The 16188-nt window shown below is 38.6% G+C and overlaps 1 protein-coding gene across 1 annotated transcript in view; it reads right to left on the reverse strand.

Annotated features, from left to right (window-relative positions):
• Window positions 1-10136, reverse strand: part of RCBTB2 (RCC1 and BTB domain containing protein 2) — a 56892-nt gene extending 46756 nt beyond the window's left edge. Inside the window, exon 1 of the mRNA XM_049778790.1 lies at window positions 9997-10136. The gene's annotated coding sequence lies outside the window, so the exon portion shown is untranslated. The remainder of the gene's footprint in view (window positions 1-9996) is intronic.
• Between the last annotated feature and the right edge of the window lie 6052 nt (window positions 10137-16188).

Here is a 16188-nt window from a genome sequence, read left to right on the forward strand (position 1 = left end):
CTCAAAAGCAAAGAAAAATATGTAAGTTAAATAAAAATGATTTTTATTTAGTTAGTTCCATTTATTCTAAAAATTAGTCATACTCAATCATTCTAAAATTACATAAATTCATAAAAAATATTATAAAATACAACCAGAAATTATACTTTATAAGCTTGAGACAATTTCAACAATTACTACACTTGAAGCATGAAATAATGCATACTAAGGTTTTATCAATAGCATTTCAATATGGAAAATGATAAGGAAACCACTTGAAATATGAAAAATAAAAGCAAAACTGTTTCAAATTTTAGAAAACATCCTTTTTTTTTTAACCTCGGGGCATGGATTGACTCCTTAAATAAGATCCAGTAGCATTACCAACAAAGAAAAATCTAGTAAATTTCACCATATTGACACATTGACTCTGGCACTAAACTTTACTTTAATTAAAAGTATCTTAAGGGTCAGCCAACACTAACTGGAAGGCATAAAGCTTTGAAATAATAAGTGGTAAATGAACAAAATAAGGAAGAAAATGGAGAAAATATTTTAAAAAATGTGAGAGCTGGCAAATGATTACTATTACTATTCAGAAAATAAAGTGAATATCTGTGAAAAAATTTCAATTTATGGGCCTGGTGGTGGCGCTAAAGGTAAGGTGCCTGCCTTGCCTGCGCTAGCCTTGGATGGACCGCGGTTCGATCCCCCGGTGTCCCATATGGTCCCCCAAGCCAGGAGCAACTTCTGAGCACATAGCCAGGAGTAACCCCTGAGTGTTACCGGGTGTGACCCAAAAACCAAAAATAAATAAATAAATAAATAAATAAATAAAATAAATAAAAATTTCAATTTAAAAATGGGCAAAAGATTCACAAGATATGAAAGGAATGAATAAAGATATTAAATGTTGGGGCAGGAATGGGTAGAGCATTTGTCTTGCATGCTACTGACCTGAGTTTGATTCCTGGTTCCCTCCAGGAGTGATACCTGGGTAAGCTCTGAACAAAGTCTGGCCTGGCTAAAAACATACAAAAACAAAACAAGAGGGCCCACAGCGATGCACAGTGAGTAGGGTGTTTGCCTTGTACATGACTAATCTGAATTTGATCTTTAACATCATATATGGATCCCTAAACCTGCCAGAAGTGATTTCTGAGTACAGAGCCAGGAGTAACCCCTCAATGCCAAAAAAAAAAAAAAGAGAGAAAAACAAAACAAAACAAGAAACACATTCGAGGCAGGAAGGATAGTCAAAGGGGTAGAAAGCTGGCACTGCAGGCGGTTGACCCACTTTTGACCCTTCTCTTCAAGCCCATAAGGTCTGCATAGCCAGGAATAACCCTGGAGCATCACTGGGTGTGGCCCAAAATAAAACAAACAGACAGAAAAGATATTCAAATTAACCATAGAATTTATCATAGAAATGCAGTCACAGTGAAATACACCTAACTCATCAGATCTACAGGATTAAAGAATGACAATATTTAATAAACACCAATCACTAGAAAATTCACTTAAACTGGTACAATTAATTACTTTAGAGATCAACTCAACAGTATGCCAGAGCTTTGTCTTCAATCTTTTTTTATTTTATGTTTTATTTAAATATTTTATAATTTCTTTGAGTCACATTTTACCAGTACACATTTCCCATCATCAATGTCTTCAGTTTATTTTTAGGATATATTATATGTATCAGAACCATTTCACAAGATAGTTTACTACATAAAGAAGCTTCAAAATATGATTATTCTAATTTTTTTTGATTATTCTAATTTTTGAAGCAAAATAGCTTTTATTAAAACTTATTTAGAGGGGCTGGAGAGATATCATGGAGATAAGGCATTTGCCTTGCATGCAGAAGGACGGTGGTTCAAATCCCAGTATCCCATATGGTCTCCTGAGCCTGCCAGGAGCGATTTCTTAGCGTAGAGCCAGGAGTAACCCCTAAGTGCTGCCAGGTGTGACCCAAAAACCAAAAAAAGATGTGAGTGGAGAGAAAAGTAGAGTGTGTGAAGTAGAGGAAGTAGAGTGTGTGTTCAAGAGAGAACACTGCCTTCTCCAGGGTGGAAAAAGGCAAACAAAGAAACAGAGACAAGCAAACAAGGTCAGTGTTCAAGGAAATCACAGCTTGAAGAGCCAGCCTATTCTTTTTTAATTTTTGGATTCTATGCTAACTTATCTTACCTATCTGCCCTACATATTCATTGTACTTCATTTTTGAAAAAAATATGCTGGTCTCAATCTGCTACAATAATTTTAAGATCACTAAAAATGCTCCATAGTTTGGAAAATATAGGTCTAAATGATTTCTAGACATGCTCAATTGTTTACAATAGCAATAAAACTAATAATAACATATATAATTGATCAATAGGATTTATCAACAGAAGATATAAACTGAGGCAGGTGTAGATCAAATAACAAATGAAATAAATGATCTAGAATACATTTCTAAGAATAAAATCACAATGATTCAGAGTTATACTATGAAGTTTAAAAATATTAGAAAAATAATATTTTAATGTAATTATGAATTGAGAACTGCCATCTACATGGTAGACTCTTGAGGTTGTTTTGTTTTGTTTTTTTGAGCCACACCTGGTGACATGCAGGGGTTATTCCTGGCTATGCACTCAGAAATCCCTCCTGGCTTGGGGGACCATATGGGATGCTGAGGGATTGAACCAAAGTCCATCCTAGGTTAGTGCATGCAAGGCAAATGCCCTACCACTTGTACCACCACTCCAGCCTCTGGACTCTTGAGTTTTAAAAAGTAATTTATTGTAGTTTACCAGGCTCCAATAGTCTTAACATTTATGTTCTTTAAATATTTTTAAATTTTATAGTGGATTTGTATTTTTGTTTATTTTGGGAGGCCACACCCAGTGGTGCTCAGGGTTACTTCTGATTTTGCACTCGGGATTTACTTCTGGTGGTGCTCAAGGAACCATATGGGATGCTGGAGATTGAACCTGGGTTGTCTGAAACCTGGTTGCAAGGCAACTGCCTTACCCATTGTACTATCATTCTGGCACACATTTTTTAATTTTATTTTTAAAAATGTGATTTACAAAGTTATTGTTAGTTGAATTTTAGGTATATAATGTTCTAGCACCAATCCCACCACCAGTGTAAACCTCCCTCACCAGTGTTTCCAAGTTCCCCACCATAAATCAGCCTGCCACCTTGACAGCTGTAATTAATTTTAAATATTAAAATCTGCAATGGAGGGGCCGGGAAGGTGGCGCTAGAGGTAAGGTGTCTGCCTTGCAAGCACTAGCGTAGGACAGACCGCGGTTCAATCCCCGGTGTCCCATATGGTCCCCCCAAGCCAGGGGCGATTTCTGAGTGCATAGCCAGGAGTAACCCCTGAGCGTCAAACGGGTGTGGCCCAAAAAAAAAAATCTGCAATGGGATTCTATCAATGAATTAGTATGATTTATCCTTTTTACTTGACAACTTTCATGACTTTAAGTTTAAATAAAAATAAAGTTATTAAATGTTAAGCAAAACAAAATCTTAGGATCATAATACTACTATTCTAATTTTGCCTTTACCTTAGAGTATATGAATAAAGGTTTGATAATGAGAATTCAAACCACAATTTTGCCTTGGGAAAAGTACTATAGCAAATAATAAATAGCATAGACTTAATATTCTAAAAGCTATGAAAGAATAATTTTCAAAAGTTTACTTTTAGCATATTAGAATGGAGAAAGTTTTTTTAGTCTGAATTTGGTTACAAATTTTTTCCTTTTATGAACAGGAGGGCAATGTTCCTTGTAGCCCCAAGTCTGTGGCAGGCAGTTGTACTGGAAGATCTTCATAGTGACCATATCACAACATAAGCTCATATCAGAACATAGTGTATTTTATTTGTTTTTCATTTTTGTGTATTTTGGAATCTAAAACATAGTTCAGAGTTGATTACTCATCTTAAAAAGTCACTTGTGCTTTGCAAATTAATTTCTTATGCATTTCCTCAATTAAATTTTAAAATCTATGCTATTAGTCTTATTATTGTATTGTTGCCTCACAATGTAAAATAACATGAGAGGTCAATTTCCTCTCCTAACAGAACCCCTATAAATGATCTCTTCCTTCAGAGATCAAATGAAACAGACACTTCAAGGCCAACGTTTTGAGGTTTTTGAAAGTGTAATTTTCAAAATCAACTGTATTTAAACCAAAATAAAATTTTTACATAGCATAATTTTGTTGCATTTCTAAACTTGCATAGTTGGGTAATTTATTTCCAAATTATCTGTTTTAGTGACAGAAAATTCATTATTTTATAATGCATTTTTTGCGAGTTTTCTCTACATAATTACAGAGTAAAAACTAGTGAACACAAGAACACTACCTTTTGAAAATGTAATACCACAAATACACTACTAATCCTCTCACAGAAGGTCAAATAATTCATCTTCTTGAACAACATATATAATTAGTAGCCTCTACATATTGTACTAGTAATTAGTGCTAATCATTTTGTCTGCTAATATGACAAAGTATCATACTTACTGCTAATACAGATGACCTTTATAATGAGTTAAGCTGATTTAAGGACATGCAATACTTTTCCTAGCTCATTGAACAATAGTTTTTTTGCCCACAGTAGGCACTAAGTTGAAAGCAAATATGTGAAAGAAAAAAAGTGATCCAGTTTTTAGGTGCTATGGCAACATCACCTTTGTTCAAAGAAACTTAACTCATGTTAAAAGTTAATAAACTAGACAGCACTGTATCTATAAAAGTATTATATTACAAATATAATAAATAAAAATATATTCTGGGGGCTAGTGAAAAGGGTGTTTGCCTTTCAAGTTGATCCTTGGCCTCTCATATGGTCCCACAAGCACCATCGGAAGTTAGTTCCTGAATGTAGAGCCAGGAACATTCTTAAACTCTTGAGCATTGCTGGGTACAGCCTAAAAAGCAATGTGTGTGTGTGTGTGTGTGTGTGTGTGTGTATACATATATTTTCTTGAGTTGAAGAGCTAGCTTAACAGACTGAAGGCCCAGGTTTGATTATTGGCATCGCATGGCTCCCCCAGCATGGAGATAGAAGTAGCCCCTTTCTGAGTACCCCCAGGCATGGCCACAAAATCAAGAAAAATATTCTTGGAATATTTAACTCTTTTTTTTTTAGTGCAGCTGTTTACAGTTTGGTGCTCAAGGTTCACTACTAGCAGTACTCAGGTAACCATGTGATATTGGGATCAAACTCAAGTCAGCTATATGTAAAGAATATGTTCCAATCCATTGCAGAACTAAATAACCCTTCCTCATTCTTTTCTTCCCTCCCCCTCCCTCCATCCCTTCCTTCTTTTTCTTTCCATCATTTTTCCTTCTCTCCCTCCCTCCCTCCCTCCCTCTGTCTCTCTACCTCCCTCCTTCCCTCCCTCCTTCCCTTTCTCTCTCCCTCCCTCCCTCCCTCCCTCCCTCCCTCCCTCCCTCTTTCTCTCCCTCCCCCTTTTCCCTTTCCCCCTCCCTCCCAAACCTGGCTATGTTCTAACCTTACTCCTGCCTCTGTACTCAGAAATCACTCCTTACATAGTACAAAATATGAAACAGGGTCTGAACCTGAGTCAGCCTCCTGCAAGACAAGTGTCCAACTTACTGTACTATTGCACCATCTCTCCCTTTTGAAATGCCCCCCCCCCATACACAAAGCACATTCTTCCCAGTGGTACTCAGGGTAGCTCAGGAGACTCCTGATATAACTCAGGGTAACATATACAGTGTCATACCACATAGAGCAAAACCTAGTTAGATGCATGCAAGCAGGAAAAGGCCCTGCCCGTATTACTATCAATACAGATCTTAGAACTTGGTATTTTTAACAGATGCTCTTATTTGGGTAATACGGTTGATGATTTTTTAAATTAAAAAAATAGGATATTAAACAAAATCAGAATCTTTTAGATCACCAGCACAGCTTAACATAGCATTAGCTCCAGACCAAATATGACTTTCATCTATATGCTTAGCAAAGTCATTAAATGAGAGGTATCTGCAATAACATTTTAGTGTTCCTATAAATATGTATAAATGTAATATAAAATAAAATATTATCAAAATTGTGACCTGCAAAAAATAAGGATATCTGCTATAATACAGTTCCACTTAAATTAGATGCTTTAGTAGTTGAGAATAACAGCAGGATACACACACTATTTGTAAAACAAAAAACAAAACCGATTTTTTTTAACAAGATTGACCAAGCAAATCTTTAGTCCAAAACAAGTTTTATTTACTTTGCAGAGATTACTGAGCTTGTCAATGTTCTTTTTAGTCACAAACATGTGACTTTCAAATATAAAAGATAATCCAAACAAAGTATACTGATTTTAAATAGTTAAACTAGCTAAACTGAGACAATTTGGGAAATGTATTTTAAATTTAGTTTCTTAGAGATTGAATAGAATTTTTAAATATCCTAATGTGCCTGGTAAATAGAATCCTCTTCACTAAAGGTTCTGTTCTCCAACATAAATATTTCTTCAGCTATTGCTTTGGTTCATATTTAAGATTCATTTGGCAGCATAATATTCATTCAGCAAATAAAATACAGAACATACAATGTGGCGACATTATGATTTATTCACACACTAGCATCCACTGGAACTTGTGTTTATTGGCACTTAAGCTTCCATTACTTTGTTTAAAAGTAATTCAAATAAATTAACTCAAAAGGTCTTCCAAGAAAAGATAAATATCAAAGATAATCATCCCACGTTAGTTTATTAAGACTAAAGACAGAAAAAAACACATTCCACAGTCAGTTGGATTTAAAATAAATAAACAAAAAAAGCCCTCAGAAAACTATGCCTTATATTTCCTGGGACATTGCATTGTTAAAAGGAATTATCAAGTGTGAATTAGACACATATTCCTTCCAGATAAAGAGAGATGACTTGGAACAACCTTCCACTGAAGGATATTACACATATCCTTTTCAAGGAGAGAAGCTATCCTTCCCTTTGAACTAGATCTCCCCATGAGATTCTCTATTTTCAGCCTTGAACAGGAGTCCCTGATGTCACACTGCAACACCAATAATCTCATTCCTGGTCTCAACTCTCTCTTTCCTGGTTAATTCTAACACAGCATTTCAACTTAAAAGAATCTTGAAAATTAGTAGTCTTTTAGGAACATTTGAATTTCATTTTAGAACACATGGTAAACATTTTACTTTCTAAATGTTTCTCACTATCCATCTCTTTGTCTAAACATTCTTGATTATAAAAAAAACTGATTAGGCTTCTCTGGTTCACTGATAAATCTCTAATATCCAAATATTTGAAGCATATCACACTTAGGTAAATCTTCTATGCAGTTTCAGATCAAGAAAAACAACTCACATTCTTAGAAAAGAACTTCACTAGTCATCCACAGAAGGAGCAATACCATGCAGGCAATTGGAAAATGCAGTACAAAGTGAAGAAAATATGCTTTTTCCAAACACCTCTGTTGTCTCTTCAACTAAAGAATCCAATCTCATTTGATAAGTTACATAAAATTGTAAAATTCTGAGTAACTTAAAATTCTATTGAGAAGATTTATTTTTCACCCACACTCTATAATTGGGCAGTTTCATTGGCTCTGGATACCAATAAAAGATATTAGAGGTGGCAAAGGACATGTTCTCTCAGAAGATAGGACATGCTAAAAAACCAGTGATTCATTTTGAACAGCTTCAGTTTATACTTCAGAGTCACCATAATCATGATGAATAACATTTCAGTCCACAGCTGCACTCCCTTTCCCCCTCTTTTGGAGGAAGATCCTGGGATCCAATACTCAATACATACAAATTCTCTATTGCTGAATTACATCCATTCCCAAGCTCCAGACCTTTTTTTTTTTTTGCATCCTCCCCCTTTTACCGTTTTTATAGCACTTTAATTTTCTTATAATAAATTATATTCACAATTATTAGTCCTAGATAGAAATTAAGTTTTAGAGGGAAGGGATCTATGTTTGGTTCAGTACCATATCCAATGCACTTCAACAGAACATACATACAATTTAGGCATTCACTTATCAGTTGAATGAATAAATAGCAAATAGCTCCATTGAGAGTTTAGTACAAACTACTACTGGAGTCAGTTAGGTTCTAACTTCATTTATACAATTACCAAGTATCTACTAAGCTTCAGTTTGGGTGGGGGGCTATCATACACATAAAGACATAGCTTCGGCAGTGATCAGTACTACAAAGTCAAATAGAACAGGGCAATAAATTACTGGCTCAGTGCAGAGACTATTTTAGAAGAGGGAGTCACCTCTCTGAAGAGATGACAGTTGTTGAGACTTGGTTGCAGGGCAGATTCAAGTGGAGCAGGGAGTCAATTTTGTGCACAGAGAAAAATAGCAAATGCTGAGCTATTAGGCTCAGCACTAGCAATAAGGTCTGCAAAGTGGGGATGGGTGTGCAAGAAGGTAGTATACCAATTGCTTTTTACTTTTATTACAGTAACAGGTATACACTGCAGACTGCCCCAGTAAAGAGATCACGTTTCACAGCTAGAGTGCTCAGATTCTCAGATACTAAGTGCTGCTTCTCGATTGCAGGCCCCAAAGGCCTGCATCAGCAGCACATCACAGAAGACACAAAGGCACACAATAGTGGCATTAAACGCGTTGCAAGCCTTGAGAAGTAGGAAAATGAGAAGGTGTAAAGCCAAGTGGAACTTGGTAGTAGAATAGAGACACCAATAGACTAAACAAAAAAGAAGTAGTAACTGCCCATTTCCGAGTCTGGGGTGCCCCAGGCATTTTGCTGTTGGAACTCAACCACGTTTATTGGACTCTGACAAAAAAAGAAAGGAAGGAAGGAAGGAAGGAAGGAAGGAAGGAAGGAAGGAAGGAAGGAAGGAAGGAAGGAAGGAAGGAAGGAAGGAAAGAAGGAAAGAAGGAAAGAAGGAAAGAAAGAAAGAAAGAAAGAAAGAAAGAAAGAAAGAAAGAAAGAAAGAAAGAAAGAAAGAAAGAAAGAAAGAAAGAAAGAAAGAAAGAAAGAAAGAAAAGAACAAGTCTCCAAACACGGACATGCATGTTTACAGTCCTGCACACTCAACGCTTCCGACCTTGCATGTCATTTCCCAAAAGACAAAAAAGCAAAAAAAAAAAAAAAAAAAAAAAGCAAATGGTTCACTCTGAACTCGCCTTCCAAATCAGGCAGGAAGTTCTTTCTCGGCCACAAGGTAGAAGAAACTCTTGGAAAGTTTTCAACGTCTGAAACTCTCCTTGATTTCCGGGGCTGAGGAGAAAGAACTATGTCTTCCGGCTCAATCATTTGGGGAGCTTTCGACTCCTGCCTTCACAGTCGCTCCAAATAATCATAATAACAATAATGAGCTTATAAGGCTCGGGAAGCGGGGTGGGTGAATTTTCGGGACAGGCGCAAGCCAGGGTCTGGACGACACCCAGGAGAACATCAGCGGCCTACGGAGAACCCAACCAGGTTCCTTTCAGAGCCCGGAGCCCAACCCCTTCACTCAGAGCCCGGCCGGCGGACGCCTGAGGCGGGGAAGCCAGCCCCCAGTCAGGCGACAGAGCGCGCGTAAAGCCTCGCGCGACTCTTCCCAGAGCGCGCCACCTCCGCGCGCATGCGCAAAGCGCCGCGGCCGGAGGTCCCAGTCCGGGGAATGGTTCCCTGCGGCGCGGCCCCAGCCCCAAACCAGCGGGTTTGCGCAAGTGCAGAAGCGCCTGGAAGGTGTGCGTGAGGCCGCGGAACTCCGCGCCTACATCCCGCCGAGTGATGTGCGCACGCGCAGACCAGTCAGGGCCCGCCGAGTGGTGTGCGCACGCGCAGACCGGCCAGGGCCCGCTACTCGGTTGGGGCTGCTCCCCCTCTGAGAGTTTCTCGGCGGTGGAGGCGCCTCAGAACGCGGGCTGCTGGAGCGGGGCGGGACGGCCTGTAAGATGGGGGCCACAGAGAGCGGCCTGCTGCACGCCCGGCGTCCCCCTCTTTCCTTCCTCTGCCATCCCCCGGCCCCTTACTTCAGCGCAGGCCCCAGCTGCATCCGCTCCGCCTCCTGGGTCGCCGTTACTGCTCGGTCTGGGGCCCTGGCGCCGCGACGAGTTGGCGCCTCCCCTTGGAGCGCAGCGGCCCGGCCTCGGCCCTGGCGGGATGAGCCCGAGCTCCCGCCGCCGGCCGGGAAGAGGAAGGGAAGGGAAGGGAAGGGAAGGGAGGGGAGGGGGTTGGTGACGGCGCCTCGCCCCTCCGCTCCTCCCTCGTCTGCCCACTGCCACCCGCTCCCCCTCGGCCCTGGGGCTGCTCTGACCTGGAGGACTGGGCATCGCCTCCTTCCCTCTCTCTCCATCTCCGCCTTGTGCAACCCAGGGCTTCCTCTCCCTCAACTTTGGTTACTCAAAAGCCAGGGCAATTTGGAGGGGCCCCACCCCGACTAGGGAATCCTGACCCCCAGCTGTCTCTGCTACCCTATTAAGGGGTCGCCCCTTCTACAAGCACTAGGTCACTTCTCCCTTGTTTTGCCTGCTGCTGTCAACTCACTACTGTAGGGCCACCAGCTCTGGGATAAGGAGAAATGTGCGTTGGGGATCCCCATGCAACCTGGAGACTAGGCTCTGGAATAAAACAACTCTCATTCCATTCTTTGCAATTGTGTCTTGGATTTCTTTGCACTGTGGTGGGCCTTCCTGAGTTTTAGTAAAATGCTTTTGATGCCTGTAGGAAGATTGGGGGACCTGGTAATGCTTTTTGAAGAAAGTAGACTGAAATCAGGACAATCCTGGAAGCTTGGAGGCCTCTGACCCAAAGGACCCATTGAGGTGCAAAATTTGAGGTCAAGTGCTGGAGACATCCCAAGTGGAGGTGACTGGATTGCAACAAAGACCAGGTGAAGAATATCTAAAGATCATCTACTGCCCCAAACTCCCTTGGTAACCACCCTAAGAATCAACTGGTGGTGGAGTGCTGTTTGGAAGAAGCCAATTTGAACAAAGGAGAGGTACCTATGTGTTGCTGCTCAGCAAATGTACTTAAGCAACAGCCACTTGCATCTCCCCTTTTGAAATGTGTGCTTTCATACTTGAATGCTGTTATGTACAGTGAAGGGTTCATGCTGTCTCTCTTCTTATCTCCCTGTATTTTCCAGTAAACTTGTTATATTAAACTTCCTCTCCTCCTGAAGTTCTTTTCTGAGAGTGGAAGGACCCAAAAGGCCTAGGACTAGACTTTTATCAGTCCTAGATTTCCCCAGCCACTTCCTGGATGATAGAGGTGGAGAGGGAGAAAGCAGTGAATTTTCTTCTGAGGCTACTGTCTCACTTCACACAAGCCACACAAGACCTCACTAGCATTACTTATAGTAAAAAGGCTTATAACTTGCAGTTGCTTCTTCCACAATACGGCATGAAACCAATACCTGCGTGGGTATTGGTAAAATGCTCCACAACTAAGGCTATTGGCCATTCTATGAAATAAAGTTATTTACTATAGTATTGATTTTTTTAAAACCAGGATTCTATAGTTCATAAAGTTTAAATGATTGACCAAAAGTAGCACAGTGAAGCAGAATTTCAATCCAGAATGATCAAATCCACCTTTTATTTGGTTTGACTTTTGTCATGTCATCTGAAAAGTACCATTCGAGTATGTCTGACAGCCTTTCTGGCAACTGCTGTTTTGTCAGACCTTAAAGTTTATTATCAGAGCATCATCATTAGAAGGAGGCTTGCTTTATTTGATTTTTATAGGGTAAAAAAGAGCAAAAACCCAGGCGTTAATTTTTGTACCCCAAGTTTTTGCATTGTGGATTACGTGCCTTCAGTTCTTAAGGTGCATAAGTATAAACACCATTGCCTAGTTTATTCTGGCTTATTGTTGACTTTCTGAACTTTCATAAATAGCTGTCTTAAGAGTAGTTGCTATCTAATGCCAAAGAGTTTAAAGTCACCTTTCTTAAAACCCTGATCAGCTTTCTCCTCTAAGTGGTAAAGCAGGGTAACACTTGAAGAATCATTTTAACATATAAAAAAAACTTGAGGAAATCTTACTACCATATAAAATGAGGAATTTTTTAACATATAGAAACACAATTATATATTCAGAAAACACTTTCTTCTAGTTATCACTAACATTAAAAATTTCATCTTTATGGGGGGAAGAAATAAACAATTTCTCAAAGAAGAAATACAAATGGCCAAAAGGCACATGAAAAAAAGCTTCACATCACTAATCATCAGGGAAATGCAAATCAAAACAACTCTGAGGTACTATCTCATGCCACAGAGACTGACACACATCACAAAGAACAAGAACAATCAGTGCTGGTGGGGATTTGGGGAGAAAGGAACTCTCATTTACTCCTGGTGGGAATGCCATCTAGACAACCTCAAAAAAAACGGAACATTGAGCTCCCATATAATTCAGCTACATCACTCCTAGGGATATACCCTAGGAACACAAAAATGCAATGCAAAAATACCTTCCTCACAACTATATTCATTGCAGTGCTATTTACAATAGCCAGAATCTGGAAACAACCAAGATGCCCATCAATAGATGAATGGCTAAAGAAACTGGTACATTTACACAATGGAATGTTATGCAGCCATCAGGAGAGATGAAGTCATGAAATTTTCCTATACATGAATAGACATGGAAACTATTATGTTGAGTTAAATAAGTTAGAGGGAGAGATAGACACGGAATAGTCTTACTTATCTATGGGTTTTAAGAAAAATAAAAGACATTGTAATAATGCCCAGAGACAATAGAGATGAGGGCTGGAAGGACTGACCAGAATATGAAGCTCACCACAAAGAGTGATGAGTGACTTTAGAGAAATAACTACACTGACAAATATGATGACAATGTTAATGAGTGAGAGAAGTAGAATGTCTCAAATACAGGCAGGGAGGAAAGGGAGAGGGGAGATGGGGGGCATTGGTGATGGGAATGTTGCACTGGTGAACTGAATGTATAATTGAAACCCAACTACAATCATGTTTAATCACAGTGTTTAAATAAAGCTGTTATTATTAAAATATCTTTAGAGTTTATTCCTTAAACAGAAACTTTCTAATTCAAACAGTTCACATTATTTTCTGCCACTTTTTATAGTTAGAGACCAGTTCGCTGGTGAACATAGAGCTCTGAAAAGAGGCATCAGATTTAATATTTTTCAATCAACATAAAATTTAAAAACAAAAAGTTGGATTTGTATATGACATGTTGAGTATGCTTCAGAGTTAATTCTTGGAGCATAATCTTAACATGAAACAAAGTAATAATTTATCTTTGTTGTAACTGTTAATGTTTATTCTTCAGTGCTATCACTGTCTCCTTTGCTCATTGAGTTATCTTTTCAGTCCACAATCCACAGAGCTTGATTTCTTAATCACTTTTTTGCTCAAGGCTATAGATTTGGTAATAATAGCTGTATTTACTTTTCAGCACCTACTATATTCCAGGAGCTCTAAGTTATTTGGAGCTCACTACAGTCCTGTTAGACAGAGGAAAGCCTCAGTTTACAGCCAAAGCAATTCAAGGTTTAAGAGATTAATTCATTTCTATTTCCAACACCTGATTTGCCTTTATCTTGTACATATAAGACAGGTAAAGTTCACAATTCATTACACTATATTTCATCTGATTCCTAACTGTTACCTAATAATAACTTTTATTTACTATGTTGTTTTGAGAACTGTGAAAAATTCAGAAGTTAAAACTATTTCTTAAATAGTGTACACGGTACTATATCTTTGGCCTTTTTGTTAAAATTTTTTACTGTATTTGGGAACCAACAATTTTTCCAAGAGGCCAAAATATAAAATCAAGAGGAAATATTATTAAATCACATAAGTTTTCTTAAAATTTATATTATAGTCTTTTTACTCCACACTATGCTAGTGGACTAGCATAGCATTAAAATGTACTCAGAGGCCAGAGAGATAATACAGTGGGGTCAGCATTTGCCTTGCTGGCCCACCCAGTTTCGTCCGCCCCCCCCATAATAAATAAAAATAAATAAAACCATTGCACTCTGAGTGTTTCAGAGGTTAAAATTCTCATAATAATCTCTATCAAGTTAACCAATGATCTTAATTTTGATCACTTGAACAAGTTTGATAGGTCAGATAGTTTGTGAACAATGAAAATTTGTTTTTCACAGTTCTGAAGGCTGGAAGAGTGTGAGTATGGACAGTATCTGGTCGTGTCCTTCATCCAAGTTGTAGAGTATCATCATGTATTCTCAAATAGTGGGAAGGAGGCAAATGAGCTCTCTGGAAACCTTTCTCTGAGGGTGCTGATGCCATGCAGGAAGACCTTCCTTGTAACCTAATCACACTCCAAAAGACCCAACTCCTAAAACTATCACATATGGGATTAATATGTGCTAACCGTTTGAAGGAATACATGCATTCAGTCCATTGCACTTACTCTTGGATTTCTATGCTTTATATTCCCTCCTGTTACTAGGAATAAACTAATGCTTCTAACTAAATCCAACTCCTTCCTCTTTTGTATTGACTCTATGTGCTCAAATATTCTCAAAGTTGTTACTTTAGAAGTTGTCACCTTTTAATCCTGCAATATTAAGTTTTATCTCCAAGCACATTAACACTGCACACCATTTTCCTATTGTTGCAAAAACTTCCTGACACTGTGTCCTCTCTGATTGTTCTGCCCTTGTTGCTCTGCCCCCACTAAGTTTCTTGAGAAACTTATTTATATTGACTGTATCCTCTTCTTTCCAATTAATCATTCTTGACTCCACCCCAGTAACACTTTTGTCTTTATCCCTCCAGTGAAATTACTCTTGACAAAGTCACCAATGATTTTGGATTGCTAAATCAATGGTTAGTTTTTAGTTGTCTTGGAACTATCAACAGCATTTGGAAGAATTACTTAAACCCGCTACCTTGAAATACTCTTTGCTCTGTGCTTTACCTTGGGCAGGATTTGGAGAGTGGAAGGAGGAGGGGCATTTTTCTTAATTATTCCATCTCACTGGCAACTCAGTTGGCTGTTTATTTCTACATCTCTAGTCATTGGCATGCCCAGAGTTCAATCTTTAAACATCTGTTTCAGACTCTCATGGTGATTTTCTTTATTTTTGATATTTTGGCCCGTACCAGTGGTGGTCAGGGCTCTGTATTCAGGGATCTCTCTTAGCAGAGTACAGGAGACATCATGGGTAAATAATGTTGTACTATTTTCTAGCCCTATTCCTTTGGTGATTTCTTCTATTCTTTTTTAAAATAATAATTTATTTAAGCATTATACTTACAAATACGTTTGTACTTGGAATTCATTCATAAAATGTACACCACCCTCTTCTCCAGTGCATCCTTCTCATTGACAATGTCCCCATCTCCCTCATCTCCACTACTGCCTATCTTCCAGACAAGCATTCTGTTTCTCTCACAAGCATAGTCATGATAGTTGTTAGTGTAGTTATTTCTCTAACTGCACTCACCACATTTTGTGGTAAGCTTCATATCATGGGATGATCCTCTGGCCCTGATCTCCATTTTCTCTGGGTATTATTACCATACTGTCTTTTATTTTTCTTAAATCGCACAGATGAGTGAGACTATTCTATGTATATCTCTCTCCCTCTGACTTATTTTACTCAGCATAATAGTTTCCACGTCTAACCATGTATAAAAAATTTTTTCATGACTTCATTTTTCCTAACGGCCTCATAGTGTTCCATTGTGTATATGTACGTATATGTACTACAGTTTAGCCACTCATCTATTGTCAGTCATCTAGGTTGTTTCCAGATTCTGGCTATTATCCATAGTGCTGCAATGAACATAGGACTGCAGAGGGAATTTTTCTGTTGTACTTTTTATGTTCAGAGGGTGTGGTATTGCTGGATCATGTGGAAGTTCAATTTCCAGGGTTTTTTTTTTTTTTTGAGGAATATCCATAATTTCCAGAAAATCTGGAGTAAATGGCATTCCTACTTTATGACATTAAGACTAAAGGCTTCTTCAAGGAGGAAACAGCACTCTCCAAACAAGTGGAAGCAGAGGTAAACAGATGGGACTATATTAAGCTGAGAAGCTTCTGTACCTCAAAGTAAATAGTGCCTAGGATACAAAAACCATCCACAGAATGGGAGAAACTATTCACCCAATACCCACCAGTTAAGGGGCTAATATCCAAGATATACAAGGTACTGACAGAACTTAACAAGGAAAAATCATCTAACC

This window comes from Suncus etruscus, chromosome 8 (genome assembly GCF_024139225.1).
Source record: "Suncus etruscus isolate mSunEtr1 chromosome 8, mSunEtr1.pri.cur, whole genome shotgun sequence".
Lineage (NCBI taxonomy): Eukaryota > Metazoa > Chordata > Mammalia > Eulipotyphla > Soricidae > Suncus > Suncus etruscus.